Below are 26280 nucleotides of genomic sequence, written 5' to 3'. Positions count from 1 at the left end.
CCTTTTCCCCAGCTTCTGTCTCCCCAGCTGGCTCTCATCCTCATCTACCTTCTGCACTGGCAGGCTTTGACCCTTCCTGCCCCTTACATAGGCCCACTTCACTTCCACTGACAGGGCCAGTACCTACCAGTGTGCCATAGGGACAGAGCAGCCACCTGTGAGCCTGCTTCAGGCCCAACACACACACACACACACACACACACACACACACACACACACACACACTAGAACATTCCACATGCTGACATCCTGGCCTAGACACACTCCCTCCCAGGGACACTCACAAAATCTCACAGGGACAGGATCACACCTAACTTAAGAAGTCACAGCCCTGCTCTGTCCCAAGCTAAGCTAGCACCTCCAGCCCCTGGACCCAGCCAGAGGACGTGGTCATCCCCTCTGCTTACTTACTCTGAGCTTGCAAGGGAGTGGGCTGGTGCGTGCAGAGGCCAGCGGTGGCAGCTTGCAGCTGCAGCTCCAGAGGCCAGACGCAAAGTGGCCACCGGGCTGGCGCCGCCCGCGGCCGCCCCCCCCCCCCGCCCCTCCCGAGTCCTAGGCCCTTCCCCAGCGGCTCGATCCTTGCCAAGCCTCTGTCCCGCGCCAGGCACCGCGGCCTGCGAGGCTCTGCCGGGCGCGAGGGCTATTCGGTGCTCCTGGCCAAGGCGGAGATGGCGTGCTGTCATCTGTGGGAGCGCAGGAATGGGGACGCGGTCAGGGCTAATTAGAGACCCGGCTCACCCCCCGGGCCGGGCCATCACCAGGGCCATCACCAGGGCCCGCCAGGCGGGGGCGCACACATGTGCCCGCATGCCAACATCTGGAGATGGGAGAGGACTGTGCGGTGAGGCAAGGATGGGTTCCCCTGGCGCTTAAAGAAAACAAGCAGCGATTTAGGAGCCGTTCACATCCCTGTGGAAGGCGCAGCCCAGCTGAGCAGCCCCAAAGACCAGGAATGTGAAGTGGTTCATCCACCGCAGGTGCTTCCCTTTGGAACTTGTTACCCACTAAGTCACTCTCCACATCACAGACCTGCCAAAACATGAAGGGTGTGCGTGTGTGTGAGGGGAGAGTGTGTTGCCTTCCACTTGGACACATCAGACCTCCACCCCCACCCCACCCCACCCCACACCCGGGCTCTGTGTCAGATGGCCAAGTCCACAGAAGTCTGATTCCAACCCAAAAACTCAGGAATGCTGCATTCTTAGACTGAACGGAAGCTTCGAGGTCATTCCATTCAAGGCCTCCACCCTGCCATGAATCCCCAGGGCTTGGAGGGTCTCTACCTATGCTTGTAGGTGGCCAAGAAGGGACAGTTCTTCCTGGACCTGGGGCCTACACCTTCTCAGTGACAGGGAGTTTTCTCTGTCGTCCAAATCCTTCATGTGCAAATGTCTATTTGCTCACGCATGTTCAGAGAGAGTTGGATCAGACACCTCTCCGCGGTGTCTGTCAGTCCTCTACTACTTCAAGCTAATTAGTCAGTTACCCCTATTATTTGCTTCAGGCTCTGGCTGACACTGAGCTTGTACACACCCAGCCCTAGACATCCACTAGCCTGCCTCAGCTCTCTGAGGGTTTAGGGCTCTGCAGGTGGCCTACTCATTCCCCAGGAGAAGCTACCTTTGAGTCCAGACTGCAGGGCTTTAGCCCCATGTTGTGTGGGAGAACTTCCAACACATTTCAGTGGGTCTCCCTCCCTCCCTTGGGAACAGGGCTGCAGGCTCCAGGCAGCACTGGCTGGGTGTTAACACTGCATGGCACCATCTTCAAATGGACAGTTTGCAGAATAGAAAACAGCCTGGACTCTGTCCTCCAAGAAACCTGGCTTGGCCTCCTCCCTCTGCTACATTCTAGCTGTGTGTCTTGGACCCATCACTCAACCTCTCTGAGCTTTAGCCTTCCCATATATGAATGGGGAATCATAACCATGTCTACCTGCTTTGAAAATCTGAAGGTGCAGGGATGTGAAATGACACAAGAAGCTAAGGCAGCTTTCAGCATGCCAGAAATGAGCCTTAGGCCTTGAGCAGTGACTATGTTAGCAAAAAGCTTCAAAGGTCTTTTGTTTCTAAATCCCAATCCTGGACCTGGATTTCAGCGTAAGAAGAATGACTTGATTTGCTACACATTCCCATGAGATCCTTGTCATTAAGGTCCCCACCCAACACATACACACACACACACACATATACACTCACATGCATACACATATATGTGCACACACATGTATGCTCACTCATATACACTCATACATATACATGCTCATAAGGCATGTATACACACATGTATACACATATACATGCACACATGCATGCAGACTCGTATACACTCATATATACACATGCTCACAACACATACATACACACACATGCATATGCATGTATATACACATACACACCCTTCCTAGATACCTACTGCATAGCACAGCCTCCTGGACTCTTGGCCCCTCCATAGGCTCCAGTTGCCTGGACCCTCGCTGGAGGCTTCTCCATCCCCTGGAGGCTGCCTCATGGCTCTGGTCTGGGCTGCAGTGACTTCAGGTGTCCTTACACAGGCCTCTGGGAGCAGCTCCTCTCTCCTCACCCATCCTTCTGGGTCATGGCTCTGGGAAGGCCTGTGAGGCAAAGCCTGCACTCAGGACTGAGGCTGTCCCAGAAGCTCAGAGTTGAAGCAGTCTCCCCCTCCTCCCCTCTCCCCTCTGTTTGCTTCGTTTCCCAAGCGCTGCCTTGCTTAATTCTTAATGGAAATTCCATCCAGGCCTTAGCTGGCTAGGGAGCCCAGGCCTGGGCCAACAGTAAACTCCACCCAGAGAGAAAGGGCCTGTCTGGCCATGTAAACATGTGCACATTTGTACATACACAGCAGCAGAAACATTCACAAACTCAGCCTTCCCCAGGCACACTCACATACCAAAAGAGAGTAAGATTTCAGATACTAAGGCTACCACATGGAACTAAGTACTTCATTTCTCCAATCCTCCTAGAACTAAGTTTCAGGACCATCCCCATTTTACACATGAAGAAACTGAGGCAAAGGAATGTTCAGGAACTCATATGAGGCATCTGGTAATCATAGCCTATAGCATGAGCACCAGGAGTGGGCCAAGAGAGCACTGTAGTAACCATTTGCAGAAGTTATTATTTCCATGACATGGACAAGGAAAACTGTATGTTGGGCGGCTCAAATCATCTGTCCAGCCTCACAGCTGGTGACATAAAGCATGTTGTGATTTGACTGTGAACTGTCTCCCACAGGCTCATGTGTTGGAACAGTTCATCTCCAGCTGGTGATGCTATGTGGGGAAACTGTGGAACCTGTAAGAGGTGGGGCTTAGCTAGAGAAGTGGGTTTTTGGAGGTGGGTCCTACGGATTATAGTTCTTAGGACCAGCACCCCATTCAGCCAATCTGATCTATCTCTCTACATCCTGGTCTGCTGAGATGAGATGGGAAGACTCCCAACGATACCATCCTCAATGCCTTCCCACCATGGTGGACTGTATCCTCAAACCATGAGACAAAACAAGTCCTTTGTCCCTTAAACTGCTTCAGGTATTTAGTCACAGTGACAGGCAAAGTTACCGATACAAAGGGTACAGACGTATCATGGGAACGCTCATACACACAGGAGACACAGAGACCACACTCAGGCACAACACTAACAGCTTATGTTACCTAACCAAAGTAGGTGCCTGGGGACTCTCCCAGAGCTTTATCAGGCAAAGGTTCCCTCAGCCTGACTCCATATATAGCCTTTCTCTCCCAAAGGACCTGTCCTTGATCCCCCAGTTTCACAGGACATCTCAGGAAGCCTAAGTTTATACCTAAATGGAGGAAAAACTTCAGATTTATAATCTGCTCAGCCAGATCCAGAGCCAAACCCCAAGACTCCAGCTTTCCCTATATTTCCCATGTGGTCATTGAAAGAAGGCCCAGCCATGCCACTGCATCCTTCTGATCTGGTCACAAACCACATGAAAAGTAGCTCTTGGAGATTTTGAGTGAATACTACCTAGGATCTGGTAAAGCTCTCAACCCACACATCTTGGGTCCTGCCCTCCAGGCCCAGATGAGGCTCTACGGCACACATGGTCCACCAGAACCAGCATCAGTTAGTACAGAGTCATACTCCAAAGAGTTCGTAGGGAAGAGCCAGGGTTTAGCAGTGATGTAGGGCAGGCAGCACAGTCCTAGGCGTAAAGAGCTGAGAGGAGAGAGATGAAGGAGCATCACTAGAGCTCAGCAGTTCAGGAACTTGGGCACTGCTTGAAGTTTCCCCATCATACTAGTAGCATCTACAAGCAGGAGACTACTGGTCCCTGGCCTCTGCCAAGCATCTCCAAAAAAGGATGCCCAGAACCTGGGGACAACCACCTGTGGCAGTTTGGAGAGAGGAGTAGGTGACTCTCAATATTAGCTCATTTTCTTGTTACATGACCAAATGGCTAATAAGAAGCATATTAAGGGAGAATGCGTTCACAGTTCGAAGGGGTATAGTTTTCTGTGGCCCCAAAGGCGTAGTGGTGGGACCTTACAGCATGGGAGCAGGTACATGATGACAAGAAGGTACAGCTGGCATTCCTCAGCTCCTTGGAAGAAAAGAAAACAGAAAGCAGATGTGGGCAGGTTAAAAAACCTGAAGGCCCACCCCTAGAAACCTCCAGCAAGACTACACCTCCCAAAGGTTTCAAGACCTTCTGAGACAGCACCACCAGCAGGAGACCAAGTGTTCAAATACATGAGCTTATGGGGGTTAAAACAAAAGTACGCATAACTTCCAACCCAAAGAGGGTAATAGATAGTTTATTCTGGAGTCAACTATGAGTGACCATGACCTGGGAAAGCAGATTCAGGTTCTCTCAAACCATGTTCCAGTGTGGTAACAGTTTCATGAAGTTTTATAGTAACAGAACAAAGAGAAGTCATCAATCAAGACACTTTTCAAACACATTGGTGGAAACAGTAAGTAGGCAGATACAGGAAAAGAGAAATCTCAGCTATGGGCCTCAGATGGTGTCTGATGGCATTCTTAGCCTTTTGACTGGTGGGAACTGTTTCTTTTGTTAATACATTTTGTTAGTCACAAGAATGTTAGGTCAGAAACCTAGGTAAGCAAGAAGTGGTTGTTTATGGCTAAACAGGGCAGTAGGTAAAATGTGCAAAAGTTCTGGATTTGCAACATTTCCACAGTCATTGAAGTGCCTTGCAGGAAGTTCAGTCCAAGATGCAGGATTTTCTGGGAACATTTTTGTTCACATGGGGGCCATTTCATATTCAAACCACAGTACCTCCACAAACAAGAAAGTGCAGTCATTCAGGGGATGAAAGAAAAGACTCCGCCCAATCATTTACATTCCTAAGTTGAGATCCACTGCCTTCCAGGAAGAATAAGCGAAAGTCAGTATGGTGGTTTGAATGAGAATGTCCCCCACAGACTCCAAGTATTTGGACATTTTGTCCCCAGCTGTTGGCGCTGTTTTGGGAGGTCTTAGTAGGTGTGGCCATGCTGAAAGACACATGTCACTGGGTGCAGGCTTAGAGAGTTCTTAACCCTTGCCTGATCTCTAGTCTCTCTCTGCTTCCTGTGCCTGCTTGAAGATGTGAGCATTTAGCTTCTGTTCCAACTCCAGCCACTTTTGCCGCCATGCTTCTCACTGTGATGGCTCTGGCCTCTTTGGAACCGTAAGCTAAATAATCTCTTCCCTTTATAAGTTCCCTTGGTCATGGTGTTTCTATCACAGCAACAGAAAAATGGCTAATACAGTCAGGTATCCTTCCAGGTCAAATCTAAATTTCCAACCTAAATTCTAAGTAAAGGATTCACAGTCATGAGGACAGTTAGTCTTTCCTTATCCAACCATCCTGCCAGCTTCTGTGCCACCCCTGCTGTACGCTGGCAGGTCTTCCCTGGGATGCCTAATGGCCTTTGTGCTTTAGCACACCTCAAGACAGAAATGACATCTTCTACCCTGTCTTCCATCAGCACAGAGAAGTCATCAAGATAAGGAACCTGTACAAAAATAGCCAAGGACCAGATGGACTCTCAGTACTGTAGACAGAGATAGCAGACCAGAAGGTCCTGGTGTCAGCCTCTCCCACAGAGATGAGTGATGGGCCAGGAGCCTGGTGCCCAGAGCTGCAGCTCTCCTGAGATGTACACACTGAGAGGCTGTCCTACCTCCAGGAGGGATGGTGGGTCAAGCACTCACAGAGGACAGGGGGAAGTGCATCTGGCCTCAGAGTCCAGACAGGTTGAGGTGAATACAGGACTGACTCCTTTGGGCAATAGCCCATCGATCTCTCCAGCTGTGCTGCTCTGCAGTCCTTCAGGAGGGCTATGTTCTCAAACCCCAGTGCCAGTGTGGAGAACACGTCATTTGAGTAGAATGGAGAAATACAAAGACTCTGAAGTTTTTGTCCTGGATGCTAGAATTCTGAAACCTAGGGTGCCCTGGGAGGTTCAAAGACAGCAGGTGAGTGCTGATCTAGAGTCCGCACTCGACCCCTTCTCTTCTTAATATGGGAGTATCTAGATTTGGTTACAGGTACAGATCTGAGTCCAGAGGGCACCTGTTGAGATTTCCAGGCTCTTGTGTCCCCAAATAAAGAACGGGACCAAGGGTACATGTGGAGTGATAGAAATAGAGTTTATTAACAAAGAGAAAGACATTCCTAGGGATGAAAGTGGGCAGTAGAGTTGGGCAAAGGTAGGAGCTCTAATAGAGCCCAATCTTGAGCATGCCAGTCCTTTAAAGGATAATTTACATAACACTTGTCTTCTCTGGGAGAGCCTTTTTCATACACTTTCTCTCTCTTAAGTTTGGTTTTATTATGCCTAGCCCTGGTGCTGATGAATTTCCAATCTTTATTGCATATACATATATATGTTTTCTCTTTCTCCTTCCCTGCCAGCCTCCCCATGCCTTCTGCCTTATGCCTTACCCTCCTACAAAGACTTCACATTGGTATCTTGAACTTGCACTTGGCCATTGTGGGAGTATTTATTTATACCATGGAACCTGGATGAACACTGTGAGTGAGAGGTTAGTCTTATTTTGCCATACTTTGTTTTGGAAAGCAGTTTCTGATCATTTGTAAGAGCCACATGGGGCATATTTTCAAGCATCCTATATAAGTCTGATCCAGCTCACTTAGAGAAAAGGATTGCTGATACAAAAACATAACTCTCACCTCAAAGGGGAGAAGAGACAGTTTATTCTGGATCCAAATGTGAGTGACCATGGCCTAGGAACACAGATTCCGATGACCCCAAGTTCCATGCGCTAATGTGGTAACAGTTTCATGAAGTTTTTATAGTAACAGAACAGAGAAAAGTCATCAATCAAGACACTTTTCAAATACATTGGTGGGAACACTAAGTAGCTCAATACAGCAAAAGAGAAATCTCAGCTGTAGGCCTCAGATGCTGTCTGATGACATTCAGCCTTTTGATTGGTGGAAGCTGGTGGCCTGCTAAGTTACTACATTCCAAAGGTTTTTATCTGTTAGCCACAGGATGCTAAGTCAGAAACAAAGGTGGGCAAGGAGTGGGCTAAAGATGGCCCAAGATAAACGGTGATTAGGCTCTGGACCTGCAACATTCCAAATTCTCTTCATTCCTTGAAATTCTAATCAGCTGGTGAGACTTCGTAGAATATTCAGTTTTAAGATGATGCAGTTTTTCTGGAAACTTTTGTTCACAGGGTCTGGTCATGAAGTTCTAACTCAAACCCTCCACTTGACATATAGGGAAACTGAGGCTTGATGAGAGGGGAAAATCCTTGGTTAAGGTCACCGGAAAGTCCTTTGTGAGATCAGCCACTGAGGGCAGTTGTGTCCGCTGTCTTGCTTCTCTCCAACACCTACTCCATCACAAATGCCCTGTGCTTACTAAGCATTTACATTCCGAATTGCCTGACTGGCACGCCATAGGATAGCAGGCTCATAAACCCCAGATGCTGCCAGCCCCAGGGCTGTCCTGCCCTCCCCAAGCCTTCACAGTTCCTTTAATTCAGAAAGATTCCTCTGTATCCTGCCAGCACATTTACCCCCGCCCGCAGTTACTCTTTTATACACCCCTACCCTCATCCTCTTCTCAATGGTTCCTCTTAAACTTTTGTGTCTGATTTTTGTTCTAGATTTTGAAAATGAGAGAAAGCATGTTGTATTAACGATTTTTCTGTTGTGATGATAAAACTTACAGAAGGAAGAGTTTATTTATCTTATGTTTCCAGAGGGGTAAGAGTCCATCATAGTGGGAAGGTATGGCCATGTGGCAGGAGGTTGCTGGAGCAGGAAGCTAGGCACTCATATCTTCAAGCAGGCACAGGAAACAGGAAGACAGACTAGAAGTAGGCAAGCTACATACTCCCAAAGCCCACCCCCAGTGACTTGCTTCTTCCATAACCCACCCCAAACAGCACCATGAACTGAGAACCAAATATTGAAATGCTTGAAGCCTATGGAGGACATTCTCATGCAAACCACCACACATGCCTTTATGAGTCTGGCATATTTTGTTTGACACAATGATTTGCAATTCCACCTATTTTCCTACAAAGGCATGATTTAGTTCTTCCTTATGGCTAAATAAGGAAAAACTTCAGGGGCATCTAGGCTGGTTTCATAGCCCAACTATTGTGAACAGCACAGCAAAAACCCTCAGTGTGCAGGTGCCTGTGTTGTGTGCTGACTTAGTTTCTTTGGGTGTACACCCAGAAGCGACACAGACAGAGAAAATGGCAGCTCTATTTGTAGGGTTTTTAAAAAACACTTTTATTATTTTCATTTTTATGTGTATGAGTTTATTACCTGCATGTATGTAAGTGCACCCATGTCAGGCAATGTTCATGGAGGTCAGAAAAGGGCATTGGATCCCCAGTAACTGGAGTTACAGACGGCTGTTAGCTAGGAATCGAACCCGAGTCCTCTGCAAGAGCAGTCAGTGCTCTTAATCGCTGAGCCATCTCTCCAGCCCCCTATTTTTAGATTTTTGAGGAACCTCCATGCTGACTTCCATAGTGACCAAATTTTCATTCCCACTAACAATATATAAGGTTCCCTACCACCACTGCCTTCGCGTAGTCTCACCTGCATTTGTTGCTTGTTTTCTTGATGATAACCATTCTGATTGAGGTGAGATGGAATCTCAGTGTCGTTTTAATTTGCATTTTTCTGTCTAATGTAAGAAACAAGGAGACTTTGGAAAACAAAGGGGCAAAAGGTGGGTGGCTTGAGGAGGCAGGAAACAGGGACATGAGACCTGTCTGCCCACTTAGAGAAGGGAGCACATTAGTAAGGGCAAAAGGGCCAGGGTGGGATTATAAAACACACATTTCAAATGAGGGCCTGGAGAACAGTGTCTACAAGTATATACAATGTATAAATGTATGCAAGATATACAAGGTTCGTCCAGGAAGAGTGGGGCCTCCTGAGAGTTGACAGAGTGGGGACTGGCACTGGGGGGCCTGCAAGGGGGTAGAGAGCCTGGCAGGGAGGGGTATTCTCTACCTGGACGATTGGGCAGTTCTGGAACTGCTTGTGACTTTGAATCAAAACAGGTTATTAAATGTCACCACCTCACCCCAGCAGACAGAAGAAAACCTGAATCATATTTGATTCTGATTTATCCTACCATCTCACTTCCTATACCCCAAGCAGCCAGCCAGCTGTCTGCTCTGCCTTCAGACTGGCCCCTTCACCCCTCCTCTATTTCCTGTCTTCTTTTTCCACCATTCTGGTCCATGTCATCACCTCAAATCCTCTCTTTAGGATCTCTGCCTGGCTTCTCACCTCCGTTTCTGCCCTCAGACCTCTGTTAGCCGCATGGCACTCTGAATTATCCTTTAACAATGAGAATGAGACCTTATCTTCTCCTGAATTATCCTTTAACAATGAGAATGAGACCTTATCTTCTCCAACAGCTTCTTATCCTTGTATTAAAAAAAAAAAAAAAATCAAACCATTTCTTTGGCTTATGAAACTGTGCCTGGTTTTCTCCCTGTTAGGACCTCGGGTCCCACCGCCTCCCTGAGAGGTCTTCCTGCCTTAGAGAGAGCGCTCCCAGTCACTCTTTGAATACTAGCTACTACTCTCTGACATGTGCTTCTTTATTTGATTCTTGCCCATCTCTCCTGGTTTTCACATCCCAAACACAGAGGCCCTAGCTCCTGAAAAACCCAAGGATGATTCAATCTCGGAGGAGGAAGGAGCTGCTCCATGTGGCAGAGCAGAGGAGGGTTGAGATCCAGAAACAACGTGGAGATAGGAAAAGAGGGTCATAGGAAACCCAGCTCACTTCTGCAAGAAGATACGGGTTCTCAAGGATGTTCCCCAAGAACATTTGCAGCTCTCAGTCACTGGCTCCAATAGCTTCTCCACCCTAGGGTGCCACGAGAGGCTTTGTGCTCTGCCTTCCACAGTCTTCCATTTCCCTTGGGTTTATGCTCCATACACATATGAAAGTCCCGGCTCCCACCCCTCCTCTTGTCTTTTCTGTCCACAAGTTAGTGAGAACATAAAACACGGGACAGGCGTTAGGGCCCCCTCACTCACTCTGTGACAGCCAAGCAGCTGGCTGTCTCCAAGCCTTGGGATCTATAGTCCTGAGTCTAAGTCTAAAAGTCTTGGCAGGCATATCTGATGAGAACTCTGAGCTCAGAGGTTAGGAAAGGGGCCATCCTTCAGGCAGGTGCACATGCTGTAATGTTCACTTTCAGGACCCACCAGGGGATGCCTATTCTAGTGGGCTTTGGAATTTTTAATAAAGAAATATTTATGATTTTGGTTAAGAGAATAACAAATAGCTTAAAGCAGTGAGAGACTGACAATGTGGCAAGCTGCTACCACCTTTAAGCCTAAAGGAGTAAGACCCTAAGAAACTGACTCCCAAGCAAAGGTGGGGAAGACATTCCCTAAGGCCAGGGTCCCTGCTCCAGGCTCATCTCTATTGCTGTGATAAAATATCTGGACAAAAAGCAACTTAGGGAAAAAAGGGGGCTTTTAGCTCACAATTCTAGGTTACAGTCCACTGCTATGGGACAGTGACATGTGACATCCATAGCCAACAGCAGAGAGGGGGCTGGAGAGATGGCTCAGCAGTGAAAAGCCCTTGGCTGCTCCTGCAGAGGACCTAAGTTCAGTTCAGTGACTCACACCACCAGTAACTCCAGTTCCAGGGTAACCAACGTCTTCTGACCTCCCTGAACACCCACACACATACAGATACATACACATATGCATAATTAAGTGATAAAGTAAATAGTTAATAAAATTAAAAAAAAAAAGAGCAGAGTAAGTCTGAGAGAACTGGATGCATCCGTGCTTGGTACCCAGCTGGCTTTTTCTACCCTTATACAGTCTGGGGCCCCAAACCAGGAAACTGCCCCCCCGGACCTCTCAGGCTGAACCTTCCCACATCAATTAAGGCAATCCAGATGATCCCCAGAGACATGCCCACAGGCCAACCCAATGTAGAGGATCCCTCGGCGAGACTTTTCAGGAGATTCTAATTGTGTCAAGTTGACAATTAAAGCCAATCATCACAGTCAATATTGGCTGAACCCAGGCAGGACCAGTTGATATGGTCCAAGGACAAGTGCCTCAGGACACAGATCAGAGCAAGATGGAGAGGCTATGGAAAACAGCATACAGGGTAAAAGGGTACCAGCCAGAATCCAGAGGAAACGCAAGACTTCCAAGCTCTTTAAATCCCCACAGACTTCATTCCACTTAAGTCTCTCAACAGAAGTACAAAACCCTCCAGAAAGCTTCTAAAACTGCTATAATGGTCTTGAGAGGCCCAGATTTATAGCCTGTGGCTAAGGGCCTGTCCAAGACAGAGGCAAAAACTTAAGCTATACCACCAGCATGCAACAGCTGCAGCAAGAGTGTTCAGAAAAGTTTCACTGAGAGATGGAAAAAATCAGACAATTTGAATAATTCAAAAACCTTAATGCCAATTCCAAGATACATTATTAAGGATGGATGGGCAATTGCCAGAAAAAAATCTCTCTAGTAGAAAGCATTCCCAGCCCAGGAATTTGTAGGAAAGAAAAAACTGACCTACTTTCAATTCCATGAAATTAACACCACCCCTATTTTAAAAGGTCTAACCTCCAAAACTTACTCATGCCTAATCCCCATTAGAATGTGGAGGGGACCTGGGAAGGTGGCTTGGTGGGTAAAGTACTTGCTGTGCAAATGTGAGGACCAAAGTTCAAATCCCCAGAACTCATCCAAAACCAGTGAGACAGCATGTGTCTATAATCCCAGGGTTCCTACGGTGAGATGGGAGTTGGAGACAGGAGAATCCAGGGAAGCTCGGAGCCCAGCTAGCCAGCCGAACAGAGTGACAAACCGTAAAAAAGATCATGTCACAAAGTGGAAGTTGAGGACCAAGACCTGAGTGTGTCCTCTGGCCTCTACATGTGTGCTATGGTACGTGTGTGCCTATATTCACATATATGAACACATACACAGATACTCACATACATCCACAAAGAGAGAGAGATTTCGATCAAGAATACTAAGGGCATCTTAGGAGAAGAGCAGGGAGGACCAAAGGAAATTCAGCCTAGCAAGCATTAAGGAATGGAGACCAACCTCATGCCTCACATTGTGCACATCACTTAGGATACAATCTTGATTAAGGCAAGACTCTGACCTGGGGTGCTCACAATCTAGTAGCAAATAAAAGATCTGATGCACTCTTCTAGTTTGCCTTCAATTGCTGTGACAAATCACTCTGACCAATACCAACTTGGGGAGGAAGGGTTTATTTGACTTACAAGTACAGTCCATTGACAAGAGAAGCCAAAGCAGGAACTCAGGGCGGGAACCTGGAGCGCAGACCGTGGAAGAACGCTGCTTACTGGCTTGTTCTCCTGGCTTGCGCTCAGCCTGCTTTCCTCTACAATACAGGACCACCTGCCCAGGGGTGGCACCGCCCACAGTGGGTTGAACCCTCCTACATCACTCAACAATCAAGAAAATGCCTCACAGACATGGCCTCAGGTCAGTCCAATGGAGGAAATTCCTCAATTAAGGCTCCCTCAATCCAGGTGTATCAAGTTGACAACTAAGCTATCCAGCACATGCACATATGGAAGAAATGTCTAAGAGCACAGGAAGTTTCCCATGGTGTCCTTTGAAAGAAGGGCAGGATTGCAGATCACTCTAGGTGTAGAGATACTTGGGAAAGTCTGTGGGGACTCTCTTCTGATGGATGACATCCTCTCAATGAGGCAGAAAACAATATGGATGACTCAGGATGTGGGGAATACTAGACAGTAGGAACTCATGGTCTAGAAGTAAATGGAAACGTGACTGACTATGGACCAGTAATATGACATGACTCCCTGGCAGCATAACGGCTTAATTAAGGCCCATGCTCCTGGATATCGGGATTGTAAAATGAGCTAATCAATACGACCTTGTTTATCTTCAGTCTTAAAGGTCCAGATGCTCACCCAGTTTATCCAGCACACTCTGAGAGGAGTCACTTGGCCTCATGGAAGCCCTCCAGTGGCAGGTTGGCTATCACTTCTGAGACCCCATGCCATTCCTAAGCAGACAGGACTAAAAGGAAATGCTTCCCACATCCGGTGGGCAGTCCCCTTCCAATCAGCTCTGCCTACACATGAACCTGAAGGCTCGTTGCTGGTGTCTGGAGTCTGTGTGGCTCTATCCCTTTCTACAGCTGGTCATTTAGAAATCTCTCCATGGGCTGGAGAGATGGCTCAGCCGTTAAGAGCACTGGTTGTTCTTGCAGAAGACCTGGGTTCGAATCCCAGCACCCACACGGCTGCTAACAACTGTCTGTAACTCCAGTTCCAGGGGATCCGACGGCCTCTTCTGTCCTCACAGGCATTGCACAACACAGGTGCACTTACCTACATGCAGGCATAACACTCATACACATAAAATAAAAATAATAAATAGAACTTCATCCACAAGTGTGACCTCATAGCCAAATGGTGAGGCAGGAGTCAACAAGAACTCCTTCGTAACACAGGCAGGCATGCAAAATACATTGCCTGTAAACCCTTTCCGATCCCACTATCAGGAAGTGTAAAATTTCATATCACATTAGACATAAATTAAGATGATCCTAGACTATATACATTTGCATTCCATGAGGGAATAAATATGAATATTTTGGAAGAATTTGGCTCTAAAGATGGTTATCAGAGCATTTTTATGTATGTCTGGAAATAATTTACAAGTATATAAGGGGTTGGTTAACTAAATACCAGCATCTTTATTTAATAAAATATGAAGTAGACATTTTAAAAAATGAAACAGCAGAAAACATAGAATGGAAAAATATACACCGGAAAGGGCAGTGTTTTACTTTCTTTTCCTGTTGGTGTGATAAAATATCCTGATAAAAGCAACCAAGAGTGACTCACACACAGTCCAGAGGTATGATCCATCATGATGGGAAAGTCAAGACAGCGGTAGCTTGCAGCAGCTGGTCACATCACACCCACCATCAGGAAGCAGAGAGGGTTGGATGCATGCTAGGGCTCAGCTCCCTTTCTCCACTTACACAGTCCAGAATCCCAGCCAGGAACTGGTGCCACCCACACTGGGCAGGACTTCCTCGTCAATTCACATCATGAAGATAGTCCACAGGCATGCCCAGAGGCCCTGTCTCCCAGGTCATTCTAGATTGTTATTCCACTTTTCATTTAAAACTTTCATTTTAATCTTCAAGTCATAATTATACAAATTCATCATGTTTTGGAAAATAGTCTAACATTTTGATACTTGTGCAATGCTCAGACATGCTACTCAGCATAGCCATCGCCTTAAATGCTTACTACATCTTTAGAGTGAAGCACTTACAACTCTCTCTTCTTGCTGAACATCCAATGTGATACAGCTAACTGTGCTCATTCCTCCCAGGTGACTGGAGCTTCGTGCTCATTGACCAGCCTCTCCCTCTTCTCCCCCTAAGGGGGGGGGGCGGTGAGAGCAGCTTCTTCCCATCCCATACAAATGAAATCATGCGATGCTTGCTTTTCGACATCTTCATTCTTCACGTTACACCATGTCCTCTTTCAGGTCTGTTGGGGTTTATCCGTGTTGCCACAAATAACAGGAATTCATCCTGTTACGGCTGAGTAGCAGTCCCCCGTGCCTCACATTTTCTTAGTCTCATCTGCTGATGGACATTTAGGCCGATTCTGCAGCTTGGCTGTCAGGAACAGTGCGTGGAAGTGCAGACGTCTCTTCAAAGTACCGACTCCATTTCCTTGGGGTATGCACCCAGTAGCTGGATTACTGGGGCATACTGTGTTTCTTATATCTGTTAAGGAACCACAGTGCTTTTCTGTAATGGCTGCACCGATTTACATCTTCCCCAACAATGACACCAAACTGTTCACGGTGGGTCTCCCTAGATGATGGGGTAGCTAAAAAGAGGGAAAAGGGGCTTTTATCTTTCTTAGTTTTCAATTTCCCCTATCAAATATGTATTACTTTATAATTAGAAAACTAAAACACCTTACTAAAAAGTAAATCCTACTGACACTTCAACATTGAGTTGACTAACTCTTGCCTAAAACTTTCCAGGTTTTGCCTTCTCTCATTCTCCAACTCCAAAAGGGAGGTCGCTGTGCCTCCTCTATTGCAGCATTTTGCAATAATAATCCTCAGGAAAGATCACTCCAGAAGAGGAGCCCCATGGGAAAGCACAGGAACTCATTCCCACTCACTCCCTTAATGCGCCGCACTCCTGCGTTCCTTCGTCCTGTGAGGGAAATCTGGATTACAGCAAAACGGTCCCTGCCGCAGCCTCCTTTTCTCTATTAAGGCCTCCCAGAGACAAGGAGCCTTCCAGCCTCCCTCCTACCTAAGGAACCCCATCTTCCTCCAGAATCCTGAACACCTCCGGGAGAGAGATGCCTCATCTCTGAGATGGGCATCGTTAACTCAAATTTATAAGCCAGAAAAACCTAAACTCAGCGCGTAGAAGAATTAGAGATGAAACTGGGAGGCTGTCCTGGGACCCTCCTGGGAGGGGCGGATCCTGGTATAGAATCCGAAGACCTGCTTGGTGCGCCCTCTGGTGGAACAAAGCTGCTTACCACCCGGTCAGAGCTATTTTAAGATGCTGCCAAGTCTGAGCGCTTTAAGTTGTTTAATATCCTCGCCCCACATCATTTAAAAATTCATTTACATCTCACATTAAATATAATTTATATACATCTACATAATATTTGAATTAAAGTAAACCCATGAGCATGTAAACATTTACCATTTTCGTTTTTTGAAGCCAATAAACTATGCTTCATGAGTCTCTGAAAAAAAATGTAGCTGCGTGGCTCATAGCTCCTGCCTTGAACCGGGGTTTGTACGCCTCCTTAATGTGGAGTGCCAAGGAAGGAGCAGGAGTGAGGACCAGCGGGGTCACCGCAGCCTGGTTTGGAGAAGGCACAGAGCAATGGGGCATGCTCCAGGCTCAGTCTGGGTGGTTCATGGGAGGCAAGAGCGTGCTCGCTGCAAATCGCTGCCACCCCCTATACTTTCAGCTCACAGGGAACATACCCCACCCCGGGAAGTCTTGGAGCTCAGCGAGCTGTGGAGAACTTCCACGCAGTGAGCACTGAAGGAATAGGAGGTCTGGCTGCACAGCCTCAGGTTCGCCTTTACCACCAGGACTCATGCTCAGAGCTCATCCGCCTTCAGCATGTCACATCCATCCCAGAGAGACTGCCATCAGCTAACCTCAAAGACTGACCTTCTTACCTGGATCCCCTTGGTCTTACTCCTAGGCCAGGGAGCCTCTTCCTAGACATTTCCACAACCCTTCTCCTAAATCTAGACCAAAGAAGAAACCAGTTCCCCTCTGGCTACCTGAACCTTGTTTCCCACTTCTAGTTTCTAATCTGAGAAACCAGTTCATTTCCCCAGATAACAGAGGCTTTTGATAAGAACACCCTTCAGGTGAAGCATTCTTTCCTTCAGAGGGCGCTGGTTTTACCCTTTACTATCATACTATGGATGCAGAGCTTAATCCGTGACATTCATTTACTAAGAATTAAAAGGCCAACTTCTGTCATTTCCCAGTGCAAAGCATACTAAACTGGAAATTTATCTCTACCTACAGTGGATGAAGGTATAGTGACATCTGTCTTCCTAGGGGGTTGGATCTGAGGCTACTGAGGAATCTTCAGATGGACGCTGATGGAAATGAACAGGACTGCTGTCCTCCAGAGAAAACTCTGAGAGGCATTTGCTGCAGCTGTCTGCGCCAGTCTTTCTAGGAACTGCTGCTTCTCTGATCTGAAGACAGCACGGAGTGTGGGGGACACAGACGAAAGAAGCTGTCCTGCCAACCCATTACGGAATACTCACACAAACAAAATACTCAAAGGAAAGCCAAGAAACACAGTTGCACGAAAGACTGACAGGTGACCCAAGCCCTGGTTATGGTTCAAATGGCAAGTGTGGTGGTTTGAATGACAGTGTCCCACATAGACTCCCAAGTATTTGGACAGTTTGTTTCCAGTTGGAGGAGCTGTTTGGGGATGTTTAGGAGGTGTGGCTGGAGGAAGTGTGTCACTGGCGTGGGCTTTGAGAGTTCTTAAGTCTTGCTGGATTTCCAGTCTCTCCCTATTTCCTGTGACTGCTTGAAGATGTGATTCTTCAGCTTTCTGTCCGGCTACCTCATCAGCCGTGCCTCTCCACCATGATGGACTCTGACCCTCCAGAACCGTAAGCTGAATAGACTCTTCCTTCCTTTTGTAACTTGCCTTGGTTACCATGTTTTGTCACAGCATCAAGAAAGTGACTAATACAATGAGAAATTGGAGAAGAGACAGAATTTTTCTTGTCTGTCTTCTAGCGTCTTAAACATTCTACCGTATTTCTCAATAAACTAGAAAAAGGATTCTGAATGTTTTCATTGTAAGTGCTCAGTGTTTAAGAAGATTTAAACATTATATGAAATATAAATATACTAAAACATCACATAGCACCCTGCTAGTATGTTTCATTTTGTTTTAGATATAAGTTTAAAAACAAACTTAATTTAAATTAAAATTAATAAGCAAATATTCTAAGTGTTTACCTTACCCTCTTCCCTTGTCCCTAGAAACACTCACTAGCTCTTTTTGTGTCTTATTTTGATCTCGAATAACTCTTATACTCAGAGTCCAGTGCCTCTCACTTTAACCCTTTGGAGGCCCATCAATTTTATATGACTCTAGGGATATCATTTTGGACAAGGCCTAATGTATTCAAATCTTTTTTCCTATTAGCACACCAAAAGGAATTTGGAGACTTCCCTGCTGTGCTTGGCCTTGGTAGAAGGCAGAGCTGGCTTCCCATGGTGGAAGTTAAATGAGGTGGAGAATCTCTTCCACTGACACAGAACACCGAGTTAGGTCAACTGTCTATAAGACATAAGCATAAGAGGTGACCTCACTCTCTCCCAGGGCTCTCTACGTCTTGAGCAAATGACCCTTGAGTACAGAATGACTAAAGTTCACATTCCTTACAGTGACAATGGCATACACTCCTCTGCTAAATAATTTTAGAAACAACTTTCCAAATTCCAAGAAAAATCCTCCTGAGGTATTAGTTGAATGTAGTTGCCAGATATTTAACACCTTTAAACCACTGGATCTCTCCAATCATGTATATGTCTCTGGTCTTATTTAGCTATTTTTAGTGTCTCTCAGTAAACTATAATAATTTTCTCAACAGAGACAATATACACATGCCTTGTTTGATTTATTCTTAGGCTCTTTATATTTTATGTTTATATACAGCTAATGTGATTGGTACTTGTTGTATACTATATTTTCAAATATATTTACCACAGATCAGTCAATATGAGGTATGTTGATCTCAGAGCCAGTCATCTAAATATTCTTAATTCTAATAATTTATTTACATGTTGTTTGGAGAGTCTGAGCATTGAATTATAAAATTTTTATTATATTATTATGTAAAGGGTTTTTTGGCCTGGCTTTAAGCTTATTTTTCTTGTGTTTTACTGATCTGTGTTGGACCTTTTGTACCAGAAGCTTCTGTGCAGAGTGATGCTAAGGTGCCTCAGGGAGACCGAATCACAGTTTGCAAGATGTGGCAAAAGCAGTCATCAAAGGGAAATCTACAGCTGTAATGTCCACCCTGAAAAGAAGGGATACCTAAAATCAACACCAAAGCTCCTGTTAAGAAATGCTAACGTCAAAAATGGCGGAAGGAAAGAAACAGGCAATGTTTCCATTCCACCTGGCAGTGGAGATCAACAAAACAGAGCAGAAAGAAAACCCTGAAAAATCAATGAAACCAAAAGTTGGCTATTTGAAAAATGAGTAAAATGAACCAACATTTAGCTAGACTGACCAAGGGAAAAAACAAAGAGAGAAAAATATGCTAATCGGTAAAACCATAGTTAAAAGAAGGGACATTACAGAAATGTAATGTCAAATTAGATGACCTCGGTGATGGGGAAATTCCTAGGAAGGATGCAAACTACTGAAATTGACTCAAAAAGTCTGAAATTAAAAGTTGAAAATTTTGCATGCCTTTAGCAAGATCTTACTTCAAATAGGTAATTGAATTAATATTCAAAAGATGTCACACAAAGAAAAGCCCGGGACTATATGGCTTAATTGGTGAATTCCTCTAAACACTTCCAAAAAAATAACACCAGGTCTTTGACAAAAATCTTCTCCCCAAAAAATACAAAGGAAGGGGCTAGAGAAATGGATTAGCAGTTAAGAACACTGGCTGCTTTTATTGAGGACCCAGGTTTGATTCTCAGCACCACATGAAGGCTAACAACCATAACTGCAGTTCCAGGGGATCCAACACCCTCTTCTGATCTCTGAGGGCATTGGCATGACACGCATGCACTTACATACATGCAGGCAAAACACTCATACACATAAAAATAAAAGTAAGCAAATGAAAAACTTAAAAAAAAACAAACACTTCCTGACTCATTCAGTGAGACAAATACTCCCTTGTCCTAGCCTACTTGGGTTGGTGTAACAAAAATTACCTTAACCTGGGCTGTTTGTAGAACAACTTAACATTCACTGATCTTGAAACTGGAAAGTCAAAGACTGAAGCAGATTAAGTGACTAATACAGGCCAGCATGCTCATAGATGCACAGGACTTTTTACTGTGTGCTCACATGGTCAAAGGGATGAGGGATCTATCATGAGTCTTTTCAATAATGTCCCTAACCCCATCCATGAGGGTTCAATCTCCACCACTTCTCAAACCCCCACCTCCTAATGCACCATTTTAGGGGTTAGGATTTCAACATATGAATTTGAGGACGTCCATGGTATATCAGATTCAAAAACAAGACAAAAATATGACCAAATATAAATCTATCAATATATAGAGAGCTCTTATAACTCCATCATTTTTTAAAAATTAAATGCTGGCGTGTGCTGGGTGTGGTAGTGCACACCTTTAATCCCAGCACTTGAGAGGCAGAGGCAGGCGGATCTCTGTGAGTTCAAGGTTAGCCTGGTCTACATAGTGAGTTCCAAGACAGCTGGGGCTACAGGGAGACCCTGTCTCAAAAAGACAAAAAAAAAAAAAAAGGACAAGAATTCGAGCAGGCATCTCTTTAGATGTGCAAATTCTCATATTGTACACAAGAAGGACTCTCAACATTGGAAGACTTTAGGAAAATGTAAACTAAAACTACAGTAAGTATCATTCAAATCCCTTATTGTGGCTATAACCAAAAAGGCAGCAAATAACATCTATTTGTGAATGCAGACAAATTGGAACCCTCATATACTCTGGTGTGGATGTAAAATAATTATATCACTCTAGACTTTCTTAAAATATTTAACGAAGTCTTATTGCCCAGTGATTTCTCTCCAACGTACATAACAAAGAGAAGTAAAACCAGAAAGCCATACAAGAATTTGTACATGAATCTCCATGAAGCTTTATTCACAAAAAGATGAGGGAAATTTTGTATCAATTAATGAACAGATAAACAAAACATGCATGGTGTATCTATGAACAGAATACTGTTTACCCATAAAATAATTCATACTGCAGAGGATTTGGAGCAGTGGAACTAGAACTGACCTGGAAGCCATCTCCTCTGAAGGCCGGCTCTCATAGCTCTGGAGAGCACTACACAAGCTGGTACATCAATCAGCGGTCCAGCCCTAGCTTCAAGGCATAAAAACCACATCGATGACCAGTACAGCAAACGACACTGGGGCAGTAGTGGCACTTTTATCTTGGGGGTAATTAACAACTACCTAACTGGACTTAAAGCCCACTCAGTGGGAGGAAGCTCATGTCTGGTACAGGAATCTAGCCAAATACACGTAGCTGGAGAATCATAGATCTTAGGGAAAACCCAAGGCTCTCATATCCCTAGACAAATGTAATCTCTTACTATGTGCAAAATACAGATTCTTAAATTTACAGACAAGTATCGCAGTCACCACCCATCAAAGTAGCTTCTTTTCCAACAGACAGAGATTACTACAGAGTTACACCACTGGTCACACACAGAGATTCTCTATGAATTGCCCAAGCCTAAGTGGCACATCTAGGATGTAACCTCTACTTCTAAGACTCACGGAACATGGAACAAGGGATGAACAGAACACTAATGCATCTTTCAATTCTCATCAATGAAGCTCCCTCATGCAACAGAGGGCCAGGAACACAAAAAGCCACAAATGGCCAAAATGCAGAGAGTAAGAGTCTGTAGAGTGTGGATCCTTGGACAGGACTCCTATATTGAGGTCCACCCACCCAGGGCTCAGGGACCATTGCAGAAGAGGAGGCGGAAAGATTGTAAGAGCCAGGGAGGAGATGCATGACCATACCGAACTAGTCCTAAAAGCACCTGGGACACTTATACAAGCCTACAGCAATGGTGTCAGCATGCACAAGACCCATGCAAACTTAGGCAGACAAATCCTGTCTCAAAAATACCAAAAAAAAAAAAAAAAAAACCCAGCACAGAACTGTGGAAATAAACAGCAGACTTCAATCTTAGCTGAAGAATTATTGGCAGCTTATTACTGCTGGGTGAGGAAGAGCTGATCTTCTTGAACAGGCTCTAGATAGGCTGACTAAACCATGGAGGATGAACTTACACTGAGGGACATCTGGGGACACTAACATTACATGATAGGCCTTGACACAAATGACAGAATGTATGAACTCCAGTGGGGGCTATGGGAGGTGCCAAGGGGAAGGGGGTATAGAGACGATTTTAGGTGTGAAATTCACAAAAATTCAATAAAAATTATAGAAATAGAAAAACATGTCATACTGACATACACTCCGTGAGAAAACCTTGAGAAACACTCTCCTAAGTGAAAGAATCCAGGCACAAAAGACAGCATGATTCCTATGAAATGTTCAGAACAGGCCTGCTCAGAGAGACCAGAAAAAGACTGATAGTTTCTGGGGGACTAGGGAATCAGGGGTGCATAGTGAGTAGTAACAGGTCTTCAGTTCTTTGGGTGGGTATGAAAATGTTAGATAATGATGACCACTGAATACCCAGAAGAATATGCCGAAATGAATGGACGTTATGACCTGAGACTCAGATGTCAGTTATGAGGCAGGGGCAATGGCTCAGCCGTCAAAGAGCTTAATGCATAAACATGAAGACCTGCACACCCACATAAAAATCGGGACATGGTGGCACATCTGTAAACCCAGCACTGGGGAGTCAGAGACAAATAGCCGCAGAGCTCACTGGCCAGCAGCCTAGCTGAATTGGTGAGTGACTTGGTCTCAAAAAGGACAGTGGAAAGTGGCTGAGGAATTGACACCCAACGTCAATCTCAGGCCTCCACACATACAAACATGTACATATGCATACAGTACACATATACAGTAAAAAGAATAAAGAAAAAAGGAGAAAAAAAAAAACCATTTCTTAGATGAGGGAAAGCCAAAAGAACTTTTCGTCAGAATTTTTTGTCGCAAGCTCGCTACTCTTCTTTAAAATGTTATGATTATTGAAAGCAAAATGTATAACGCTGTCTGCTAGGCTTTTTATTGTAACCAGAAGCAATTTATGAAACCTATGCCATTAATGAGATGAGAATAGACAGTCCTCCAGATGGTAAAACTACTTGAAAGTGTAAAATATTGGCTCTGACTAGATGATAAAAGTTAGATGGCGAGCCAGGCATGGTGGTACAGGCCTATAATCCCAGCACTTGGGCAGCTGAGGCATGAGGCTCAGAAACTGGAGTCTCTGGGCCAGTCAAAGGTACACAGCAAGGTCCTGTCTCAAAAAGAAAAGGAAAGTTAGAACTTCTAGACCAGTCATTCAAGAATAAAATTAGAGATAGCCAAAGTTCAACATATAGTGGATTATTTTTAAATTTTAGTAAAATTTTATGTAGTCAAAAAAGATCGGGCTAGAGGGATGGTTCAGCAGTAATGAGCACTGGATGCTCTGGCAAAGGACCTGGGTTCAATTCAAGTAACACATGGTGCCTAACCACTGTCCATAACTCCAGTTTCAGGGTCTACAACCCTCTTTGACCTCTGCGGGCACTGCACAACACAGGTGCACTTACATATATGCAGGCAATACACTCATATGCAAGAACTAAAAATAGTAAACAAAATATTTTTTAAAAAGGATCTGGGAAATATATATGTATGTATATATATAATATATATTAAAGAAGAACAGAAAATTACAGAGCACAAACACAACACAGATAGCAAAATAGGAAATCTAAATGCAGTAAATCTCTAAGTACTAAATGGCTAAAAACATACGAATTTTTAATTTTTTATTTATTATTTTGGTCTTTTTGAAACATGGTCTCTGTAAGCCCCAGCTGAACTGGAATTCATTATGTAGACCAGGCTGGTCTCTATCTCACAAAGCTCTACCTGCCTGCCTTTTCCTCCTGAGCGCTAGAATTAAAGCTGTGCACCACCATACCATGCCCAACTTGAAATTTTTATGTGTATATGTGTGTTTTCCACATGCATGCCAGTGCCCACAGAGACCAGAACTGGGTGTTGGATCCCCTGGAGCTCAATTTACAGGTGATTGTGAGCCAAATTCCAGCCCCCGCCCCCATTTCCTGAAGGACAGCCCTGCTCAGGGGTGAGGGGAACTTCTGGAAACAATGACTGATTTCAGAGTTCCAGGGTCCCTAGCTGTGCTCAGATACTGAAAAAGAATTTACCAGTTCAACCATCAAACAGTAACTTTGCCTGCAGGGTATCCCTCAGACACTTGCAGTCTGTCGAATATGACATCCAAGGTTAACAAGGGACAGGTGGTTTCCTAGAGTCATTGCTTTCCAAAGGTCTTTCACCTGTTTCAAATCCTGTCTGTCCTCCAAAAGAAATACCTCAAGAATTTGTAATGAGGGGGCTGGGGAGCTGGCTCAGCAGTTAAGAGCACTAGCTATTCTTGCAGAGGACCTGGGTTTGATTCCCAGCACCCACTTGGTGGCTAACAACCGTCGTAACTCCAGTTCCAGCAGATCCAATGCCCTCTTCAGACCTCTACAGGCATTGCACACTGATGCACCTACCTACAAGTGAGCAATACAATCATACACACAAAATAAAAATAATAAAATATTAAAAATAATAAAAAATTTAAAATGAAATACAAATGTGGAGAAATAAATCCTATGTCAGCTTTGTACCAATTTGCACAAATGTAGCATGTTTACCTTGACCTTAAGGAAACCGTAACAATATGAAACATTGTGGCACCAGACTTTGGTTTTTGTGCTGTGGTGGATGGTATTCAATGCAAGACTAGACTAGGATAAAATAAAAAGAAGCCTAGAGTTAATGCTGCAAGATGAGCTTCTGATGAGCTTCTACAATGGATGACCCTGAGCCAAGAGTTTTAGAACCACTAGGACCTCCTCCTATCCCTGTGGAACCCGCTGCTACACCAGAATGTGTATGTTTCAAAAATACATACAATATGGTAGGACGTGTTCCTTTTTAGAAGCTTAAGCCAATAAAAAATTAAAATGTTCATAGATAGGAGCATGCACCTTAATATCTTATCCAAATTTTTCATACTTATATAAAGAGGAAAATTTCCTTGACTAGTTTGCTTAAGTTTGTAGTAAGAAAAACAAGGTTGAAGAGGAAAGGTTAAAGAAGAGATTTTGGTCAGCTCTGCTGGTACAGACCTGTAACTCCAGCTACTCTGGAGGCTGCGGCAGAAGGATCACAGTGTCAAGCCTTGCCTGAGCTACAGAGTAAGTTTAAGACCAACCTGACAATTAGTGAGACCCTGTCTCAAAAAATAAAAGGGGGTCTTGGGCATAGCTCAGTGGTAGAGTGCTTGCCTCCCACTGAGTGAAGCCATTGTGTAAAGCCTATCATTGTGTGAAGCCTTTGGTTCAATCCTCAGTACCACACAAACAATAGTGGGGTCTTTTAATAAGGAAGTAATCAATTTCATATAACTGAGCTTTAAAGCAGTCTTTCCTTTGGTACTCTTGCCGTTAATGATAGTCGTCAGCTTTCCGGTGACTGGTGACTGGCACATCCATTTCATATCATTATTCCCTTTTGTAAAATGTCAGCTATTAGCTGCATAAACCCAAGAAAGCTACAACCACAGTTGAAGTCACTATTTGCGTGACTAGGACCAGTTACTTCTCAATGTACCTTAATTTCTTCATTTTTAAAATTGTCACTACAATAATTAACCCCTAAGACATTGCGAGGATTAAGCAAATTCCCAGACCTAAAATACATCAATACCTGACACTCAGTAAGTGTTACGTCAGGGCTGTAATTATTTTATTATATAACACCATCACGTTGAATATTGCATAGCAGTTGTATCTTTTTCCTGGTAGATTACCAGTATCCTGGAAGGCAGGGCACTATATTAATTTCTACATTCATAACATATGAGACACACTTCAGCCTTTTAAAGTTTAAGCATTTATAAAATGAAAAGAGTTTTCCTTTCATTTTTCCAGGCGTGGAGGATTTGGAATCTTTATTCCCAGTCAAACTTGCTCCTCTATTTGTCTTTCTGAGACGAAGAAAAAAGCCTTGCATATTTGTGTGCTTGCATGAAAGGACCAGATCTGGGAAGATCCAACAGGAGATGCATATAGTCACTTGACCTCAGAGTCATGAGAATTCATGAACAGTCATGAGAATTTGGTCCACAGGAGTAATTGCTTAAGGCTAGAAGAGGTTCCTGTGTTTCCTATCAGCCTCTGTGCACATTTTAAGTGACTAATGGAATAGAATTTTAAAAGCTAGCAAATAATCTAGATCACACTACTAT

At 44.7% G+C, this 26280-nt stretch overlaps 1 pseudogene; it reads left to right on the top strand.

Moving 5' to 3' along the window:
- The first annotated feature begins 699 nt into the window (after positions 1-699).
- Positions 700-24969, top strand: LOC103750458 (annotated as a pseudogene).
- The last annotated feature ends 1311 nt before the right edge of the window (positions 24970-26280 follow it).

This window comes from Nannospalax galili, unplaced genomic scaffold, assembly GCF_000622305.1.
Source record: "Nannospalax galili isolate Female #2095 unplaced genomic scaffold, S.galili_v1.0 scaffold44, whole genome shotgun sequence".
Classification (NCBI taxonomy): Eukaryota; Metazoa; Chordata; class Mammalia; order Rodentia; family Spalacidae; genus Nannospalax; species Nannospalax galili.
Note: the sequence above shows the minus strand (reverse complement) of the source record. Positions and strands in the feature narration are given on the sequence as shown.